The 7,979-nt window shown below is 40.1% G+C and overlaps 2 long non-coding RNA genes across 3 annotated transcripts; one reads left to right on the top strand and one right to left on the bottom strand.

Moving 5' to 3' along the window:
- Positions 1-345: 345 nt before the first annotated feature.
- On the bottom strand, positions 346-1,911 carry LOC107833045 (uncharacterized). Its single transcript, XR_001658754.1, has 2 exons — positions 1,631-1,911; positions 346-1,292 (listed from the first exon to the last, which is right to left on the bottom strand). It is a non-coding gene; the product is annotated as an uncharacterized LOC107833045 (long non-coding RNA).
- A 166-nt stretch (positions 1,912-2,077) lies between these two features.
- Positions 2,078-6,935, top strand: LOC103152530 (uncharacterized). Of its 2 annotated transcripts, XR_001658756.1 has the most exons (4): positions 2,078-2,381; positions 3,631-3,751; positions 3,959-4,100; positions 5,459-6,935. It is a non-coding gene; the product is annotated as an uncharacterized LOC103152530 (long non-coding RNA). The 2 variants fall into 2 exon arrangements; XR_001658755.1 differs by lacking the exon at positions 2,078-2,381 and having other exon boundaries at positions 2,403-3,751.
- The last annotated feature ends 1,044 nt before the right edge of the window (positions 6,936-7,979 follow it).

Raw genomic sequence — 7,979 nt, 5'->3', positions numbered from 1 at the left:
CCCCGCCACTCTCAGGTGTCGGTGAACATGCCTGCAAAAGAAGAAGACAGAGAGAGAGAAAAAAAAAAAAAGAACGGAGTTCAGGGAGAGGTTCGCTCTTTAGCATATCATGAACTCTGTGTGCCCACACGTGCAAAATTCATTTAGGATTCCATTATGTGATATAATGAGGCGTTCAGGTGCCGTTCCACCGCTTCCGGGGAGTGAGCACCGAGGATTTGTCGGCGCCCCGTTGTTTTTGTGTGATTTTCTAAATGGCTTCCTAATATCCGCAGTGGTCTGCAGGCAAAACTTTATGGTGCTAATTAAAAATGCTTGTAAGGATCACTGTATATGTTTTTCTTTTTTTGTTATTTTGAATAAAAAAAACCTGGTCTGTTTACCTTGTTTTCCTTCAAACTGGTGCTATTATAACATCAATGGATTTTTTAATTCTTATTCTAAGGAACAGTTTTCAATGTTTCTTGCAAAAGACATAAAAAATGTAACATTTTATTTCTTGCTGTTTTTCTGGAAAGTTTGCAACAAGCCCCTTCCTCTTTTGTTTTCGCCGATCTGCTGTAGCACAGAGGAACAAATAGAAACACTGACTGTAGAACTGGACTTTGATCCTATTTAAAACTTTCAGTTTACTATGTACCTTTAAGCTCGATACATTCCTGATGCTAATTTACGTCCTGGCTGATCAGTTGGATCAGAAAATAAACGTTAAGGGACGCAGCAGTCCTATTTGTCTGTTTTCAATTAGGCTGCTTAAATTTGCCATCATTAAAAACTATTGATTCTTGTAAGTGGTGTTTACATCCCTTCAAACTTTCTCTCCTTTTGTCACAAATTGCACTGTTTCAATTAGGCTTCATGTGAGAGAGCGCTACAATAAACGCGTTGTTGTGAAGCAGAAGGGAAATGTTGCATGGTTTTTAAAATGTTTGTGAATCTGAAAAGTGTAGTAAAAGTACTTTTTGACGCAATTAAAAGTCCCAAGTCTTTTGGTGTGTAGCTCTCCGGGTCTGCACAATAAAAGGAAAGCGTATCAATCTTGTGATAAAACCGCAAGTTGTGATGCATAATTAAACAGCGCTAATGTTTGTTTCTGCTTTGTGCCCGTCGCTAACACGGACACTGATAATAAGCAGTCTGTCAAGCCACTTGGAAAACACAACATCAAAGTTTTATTGAAAAAGTTGCACTCTGCTTTTAAACGTCACCAAACAAATTGGTGACACAGAGGAGCCTGACTGCATGGCGCTTAAGTAACTAGCTAACATGCAATCCGCAGATTGGATTTAGGTCTGGATTGAACTTTTAGGATGTAAATAGGCTTTGACTAAATGTTTAAGGGTTTTGTTTTCGTTCTGATCCACTCCAGTCTTTCGGTTCTTCCAGCTTTACCCTGTATTCACCTCAAGTCACCTTCCGGTCAACTCCACACCTTTTTCCTTTACCTGTCGAACAAAGCAATCTCCTCAAGCTGCCACCAACTTTTAGGGATTTCATATAGAATGGATCTTCCACCACATGCTTGTTAGAAAAAAAAGAGACAAATTCTGGTCTTATTTTACAAAAACATCTTCTTTCACATGTTTAGTGTCTTTCCTGCTTTTGGGAAAAGGACCAACATGACTGTGACTAAGAGTCCTTGTCAACAGATTCTTCCACTGGAGCTATGAAGCACTGCAGCTCCTCCAGAGTTACCATGAGGCTCTTGGCAGCTTCTCTGATTATTGCCTCCTTTGCCCTGCCTGTCAGTTTAGCTCAGGGATTCTTAAGCTTTTATATGAAGGTTCAAACATGATTTTTTTTTCTAAATATGTTCACTTAGGTCTGGAACGAGAAGCGATAAGTAAAACAAATTCCACTGTATGCCTTAAAATTGTTCGATACCCAGTTAGAATACACATCAACTGGTGAAAAATAGCACTCTGTGGACATCTAATTATTTCAAATTTCGATGTTTTACACCATAAATGCACTCTTGAACCTAAAAAAAAACAATCTAAATATAGAACTAATGAAACATTTTAAGTTAAAAAGGAAGACAACCTAAATTTAAAGTGAAAACTAACATTTAAAAAGGCATCTCTAGTTAAGTGGCATGGTCTGCGGTTGTTTTGAGATTGTGTTTTAACTCACACAGCAATAATCAACATTTTTGTTTTTTTTTTTCAGAAGAAAACACTGACCAGTGGGTCGTTGCACGTGTCCACTAGTACTGAGGCAGGCTCTGGTTCTGCTGGAGGTTTCTTCCTGTTAAAGGGGAGATTTTCCTCTCCACTGTCGCTACACGCAGCTCTGCACGAGGGACTGCTGTAGAGTCAACAAAACAACGAGAGCAATTGTATTTAAGGGCTTATCCAGAAAGAGTGACTCAATGCAATCAGGTGGGTTTCACAGATAGAAACTTTTTAAATTACTTTGAATATTTAAATGAAATTATCTTTTTCAGATAAACGACAAAGGACGACCTATGTTGTGAGCTGGCAATATATAAATACACTGAACTGAATTGACTTTCATCTGACTTTTAAGACTAAACCTATATCTGCCAGAGTGATAAATAATTTGGGAGTTAACTGGAGAAGTCGGTGTGTGGAAGCATGTCTGTATTTAATGCAGTTGTGTCATGCAGGCTCATTATTTTGTTTTCTTTTGAATTAATTTTCAGTGTTGCTATAACTAGGATGGCGTTTTACAGTCTACAGATATCAATATATTAGACCACATCGGTTATGCTTCCCCCCCTTTGGAAACATTTAAAGCGTTTCCAGCCTCTGGATTGTGATTGTAGGAATCCAGATTATGATTCTATTATTTTACAGATGGATTGTGTTAATCCACAGGGAATTATTTGTTGGATGTTTGGAGTAAAACTCATCTCAACTCTCACCCAAGGACAGTCACATGAGCCGGAGCGAAGCCGACCGGCAGTCAGAGCCACAGTCAGTGGCTCCGAGTCGAGGCCGGTTCTGTTCCCACCTCGGCCCGTCTATCTGAAACAAACTCTGGGTTTCTACCCCGAAGTTACGTCCATCCGTTCAACCCACTCATCAGACTTTTCCTCTTTCCTTTTCTTCCTCTAAACACCTGCTTTGTAATCCCTTTGCCTCTGCTCCTTTCTTTATTCAATAATCCCAGATAAACCATATTTGTTTTGGATTAGTCTGAACATGTTTGCAGATGCAGTTTTTTTTTTTAAGCCTGGAAGACTTTTGAAGAAAATGTTGTTTTTTTTTCTAATTATGAATCTCTACTCGTACTCGAGAGGCACATGTGACTCCATCACTGTTTTCAAACCAGAAATCCTCTCATTCTCCGTTGCTTTTTCCAACCCTCATATTAAATCACTCATCTCGGCTCTTTTGCACAAATTTATCTCTCCGTGGCAGTGAAATGCGGCGCTGCTGGAGGAATGTAAAACAGCACATCCACCAAGAGGTGTGGGAGAAGTTCTTTGGCTCGGTTGTAAATTAAAAACCTCTTTCTTCTCGCAGGGCGCGTTTCCTTGGATCTGGTGAAATTTAGAACTGCTGTTTAAATCTCAGTCGCTGTGTTTCCCCCCACCGCCTTTGTTTATTTGAAGGAAGAGAGAGAACTGGAAGGAAATATTTCATGCTCATGTTCATTTTTCAGATTAAAACACAGATAGGGAGGAGCTATTGGCAAAGCGTCTTGGAAATGACGAAAATGCCCTTTTCACAAGGCCTGAAACCTCAACAAGTCATAAACACGATCCAGTGGAGAATGGGAGCTGGTAAGAATGTTTCTCTGTCTTTATTAATGCTCTTTTTTTCTTCTCTTTTTTCCTGATCAGCCTCTCCAGCGCTGTTTTTGTGACCTACTTATTATGTTGTGTTGTGACATATTTTTTCATTTTTACCACAGTCTTTTTTTTTTTCTTTCTTTCTTTATTATTCATTGCAATGTGTTATTAATGGAGCTGCGTCTTGTGCACAAATAGATCCTGACAGCTTTGGACCTCTCTGTTAACGCTGGGAGCCTCAGCAGTACCTGACTTATGACTCCTCATGTTAACATAAAGACCTGATCCTGTCTGAACATCTTCCAGTGAGGGAAACCGGTCCTCCTCCCTCCCCCCCAAGGTGCAGCTGTTGTGCAATAGTGAAGATTATCTTTCTATTTAGTCTAAATCGGACGAACAGATGTCTCGAGCCTAACTGTTGCTGACTTGAGGGGAAACGTTGCAATGTTCCAATTAGATTTTGCTGTGCAATTTGAGACATTTTCTCTGAAAGCTTTGTGTAAAAATGTACAGTTTTCAGATTAAACGGACTTCACTGGTCCACACAGCAGCCCTGGCTCCAGACAAAAAGGTACAGCGCAGTAAAACTACTCTTATAAGTATCTTTTCCCAAAAAAGTTACTCAAGTGAATGTAACAAGTACTACCCACTTTTGAACATAGACAGCAACTTGTTAACAAGCTTAAGGTTCTGTATTGATATTAGCTAGTCATCTTTTAGCTAACATTACCTGCATCCAACAGCTTTACTCAACTCAGTCGGTTAGTTTGGAGGGAAAAACTGCAAAGTTCTTTGCGTTTTGCTGGTTTGCTGCCATGAGTCTAACAAACCTGCGTAGCTCTCTGCACAGCAGCAGCAGGTCTCCTTCACTGCCTCAGCGCGAGCATCTCAGCGTTCATGTTGCGTTTGAAGGCGGCTCGGAAAACCAGGTTACGACATGTCAACAACCGATTAAACTGTTTTAACTGCTGAAAAAAGTGACAGAGGACACAGATATGGGAAGTGCGGAAGCTCCTACTGTATCAAATCGAAAAACAGACAGTTTGCCACTCGGGTAAAAACAACAAACAGCTTCCAGTCCAGGGGCGGCACGGCGGTCTCTGTGGGCGGGCGATGCCTCCCCCGTCCCAAACTATAATCCTACTCACACTGTGTCTACGATGGCGCTGTTTTCTTTTAATTAATTAAATTCAATGATATTTTGATCAAAATAAAATATTTTCAGCATCATTCACATGTCCTCTGAAAGAACAATGTTCTATTATTGATACAATGTGCATTGTGTGATTTGGCATAAAAACACTTTGGTCAGACATAATAGACTCGAATTTGTTGCATTTAAACTATGAACTTTTTCCAGTTTAGTTTAAAACATGTTTCTTTTTGTGGTGACAAAATGCTAATCATGCCCTAGAATCGGGCGTTGATAAAACTGTTCAAGCTTTCGTCATTATTTTAGAGAGACTCCAGTTCTCGAGTGGATGAAAATGATGAGGCATTTTCTTTTAACATAATTTGTTTATTAATATAAACATAGAAATTTGGGTTTAAAAATACAAAAATAGAAGTTTGTTTGTGATGATTGGTCCCACTTTACTGGTTTTTTTCTTATTATTTTTCTAAAATCAAACAAACTTTTTATCTTTAGCTTTCTAGCAGACAACTAAGTGTGTGTGTTTTTTGTTTTTTTTTTTTCAGAACTGACTGATATTTGGATCTGTTCAAACTCTAATCTGTCCACAGCATGAAGCTGCCAAAACCAAGTTTCCCTGGACAAAACATGTATGTATAACAATGGGGAATTTGTTTGTGCCTTTCTTCTGACTGATACCTTTGTGCACTGAAGTCATTTTCATCCTTTGCAACCTCTCTGGAAACCACGGCTTCAGATAAAGGACGCAAATGAGAAAACATAAAGGAAATCCCACCAGGACTGCTTTAGCACACTTCAAGTTTATCCGATTCGCTATAACTGATGGCAGGTGTGAGCTTAAGAAGACTGAATGTAGAAAAGTTGGGAGGTGCTGCAAGAAAAATGATTAGTTTAAGTGTGCGCGCCTTTATGAGACCCAGGATATTGCAGTTTTTAAACGATTTCCTCTTATAAATGTGTTTTCAGTTGAATATGCCACATAAAGCTTGAAAAGATTGATCAAAGTTTCACTTTTTTTTGCATCACGACAATCTGGCAGAGGCGTGTCATGGTGTAATGCTCCGTACAACCATATAATGCTTTGTTTCTGCATGAAAATTACATGCATATATAAAAAATACGGCTCCAGGGACACAGCCAGTGGATAACATATTGTTGGTGACTTGTGAGCAGTGACCAGGTCTGCAGTAATGAGTGTCTCCGGTAATGATTGCCCACATCCCACACAGCCGGCCTCTTCGTGCGTTCAGCCGTTTTACTCGGAGTCGCACTGCTCCACTTTTCCACCAGGCTGTGGAGTCAAACCACAGTTAGACTTATTATTTATGGATGATGGCACTTTATCAGATCCTCTGTGTGTCATCACGGGGAAAACACAGCAACAAAGGGGTGTGGGAAATGCGCACTTTTGACTTTTCTTCCACGCGGAGTTACAGAACGGGTTTCCTTTCATGTCCGTTTTCCTGGTTCTGGTGGGAATATTGGGAGGGTCTGGTGAGAAATAAAACCTCCAATTTATGACAAATCGCTCTGAGTAGGAACAGAATGTAAAATTATATATTTCTGACCTCGATATGTTTCTATTTTATTTTATTTTATTTTTTCCTCCTCCTGAAATTTAAAATAGATGACAAGGAGTTAGTGTAAAAAGTTTCAGCCTAAATTGCAACCTTTGTGACGTTTGCTTTGAGGCGGCGGATGACCTGTCTCAGCTTTGACACCGCGCGTCTCAGTTGTGTCAGATTGGCGGGTCAAGGGCAGCGAGCGAGATAATTATGATTGCGGAACAAGGTGGTGACAGAGGCAGAAATAAATGGTCGGACTTGTTTTCTTGTTCTCTGAACTAAGGCTCTTGGGAAGGCTAATTAGTGAAGGTACATTAACCATGCCTTGCGTCAGCTTCCCTTCCACCTCATGTGAAATAAAAGAAGTCTGTCTCGGTGTTTACAGTGCCACGAACAAGTATTTCCTCTTCACAGATTTCTTCTGCTTTTCCATTTTGCCACATCTAAAATGTTTAATATGAGGCAAAATAAATAAATAAATAAATAATTAAATCACCTGAGTAAACACAAAAATAATTTTAATTTAAAAAAATAAAATAAAATAAAAAAATCCACATATAAAACAAATCACATTTGGACCTAATAACTAGTTGTGCCATCCTTGTTTGTTCACCTCAAACATTTAGGTGTGAGGAAAAGAATAATAAAACGAGTCCATCTGCATCAGACGTCATCCATGTCCTGCTTCTTGCGCTCTCAGGCTGCTGGGAAGAATCTGCCTCAAGCTGAATGAAAACTTCTTTCTCTCTGACAAAAGTGACGTACTCAGAAGACGGAGGAGTAACGCTGTGCGGCTGCGCAGGGCGACGACAGAAGAAATTACACACATTACATCAAATTCTGCACTAATTAACGCCGGAGCAGTTCCGCACATCAGCATTATCTCCACATCAGTAACATTCCCCCCCAGCCCCCCGCAGTATCTCTGTTTGGTGCAAACGGAGCAGCTGCGGCTCTCTGGTTTGTCCGCTGAGCCTGATCCATTTCTCTGCTGAAGATTAAATAGGTTTGTATTTGGACTATGATTGGTTTGCTGCGTCTTCTCTTGCCCGCCTCCCGTTCTCCCAGCTTCAGTGATTTGTCAGAATTCCTACCCACTTTTTTCTGTGTGGTCTCTTTCTATCTTTATCTTCCGTCCTCATCCCACCCCCTCTTCTCCCCCCAACCCCTCGCTCCTTTATTATCTTCTTGCGATATCAGGCATTAGGCTCTGCTCCTCTATTTCCTCTTCACACTGAGCAATATTTTAGAGTTAGATGAAAGTCCATCAATCCCCTTTGGCTTGAGCGGGCGTGCCAGCTGGAAATAGGATACGACGAGTATAATCTACGTAGAATAGGAACTGTTTTAACTGTGCAGTTTGTTTACTTTGCCGCCCTGGATGGCCACCCCAAAAAAAAAAAAAAAAAAAAAAAACATGACCCAAACCGAAACCACTGCGTCACAAATCGAAAAGTAACACCACTTTACAAAGGAACTACACTTTATAACATGGACGTCA

This window comes from Poecilia formosa, unplaced genomic scaffold, assembly GCF_000485575.1.
Source record: "Poecilia formosa unplaced genomic scaffold, Poecilia_formosa-5.1.2 Scaffold314, whole genome shotgun sequence".
In the NCBI taxonomy this organism is placed as follows: domain Eukaryota; kingdom Metazoa; phylum Chordata; class Actinopteri; order Cyprinodontiformes; family Poeciliidae; genus Poecilia; species Poecilia formosa.
This window is presented reverse-complemented; position numbering and strand designations above follow the sequence as displayed.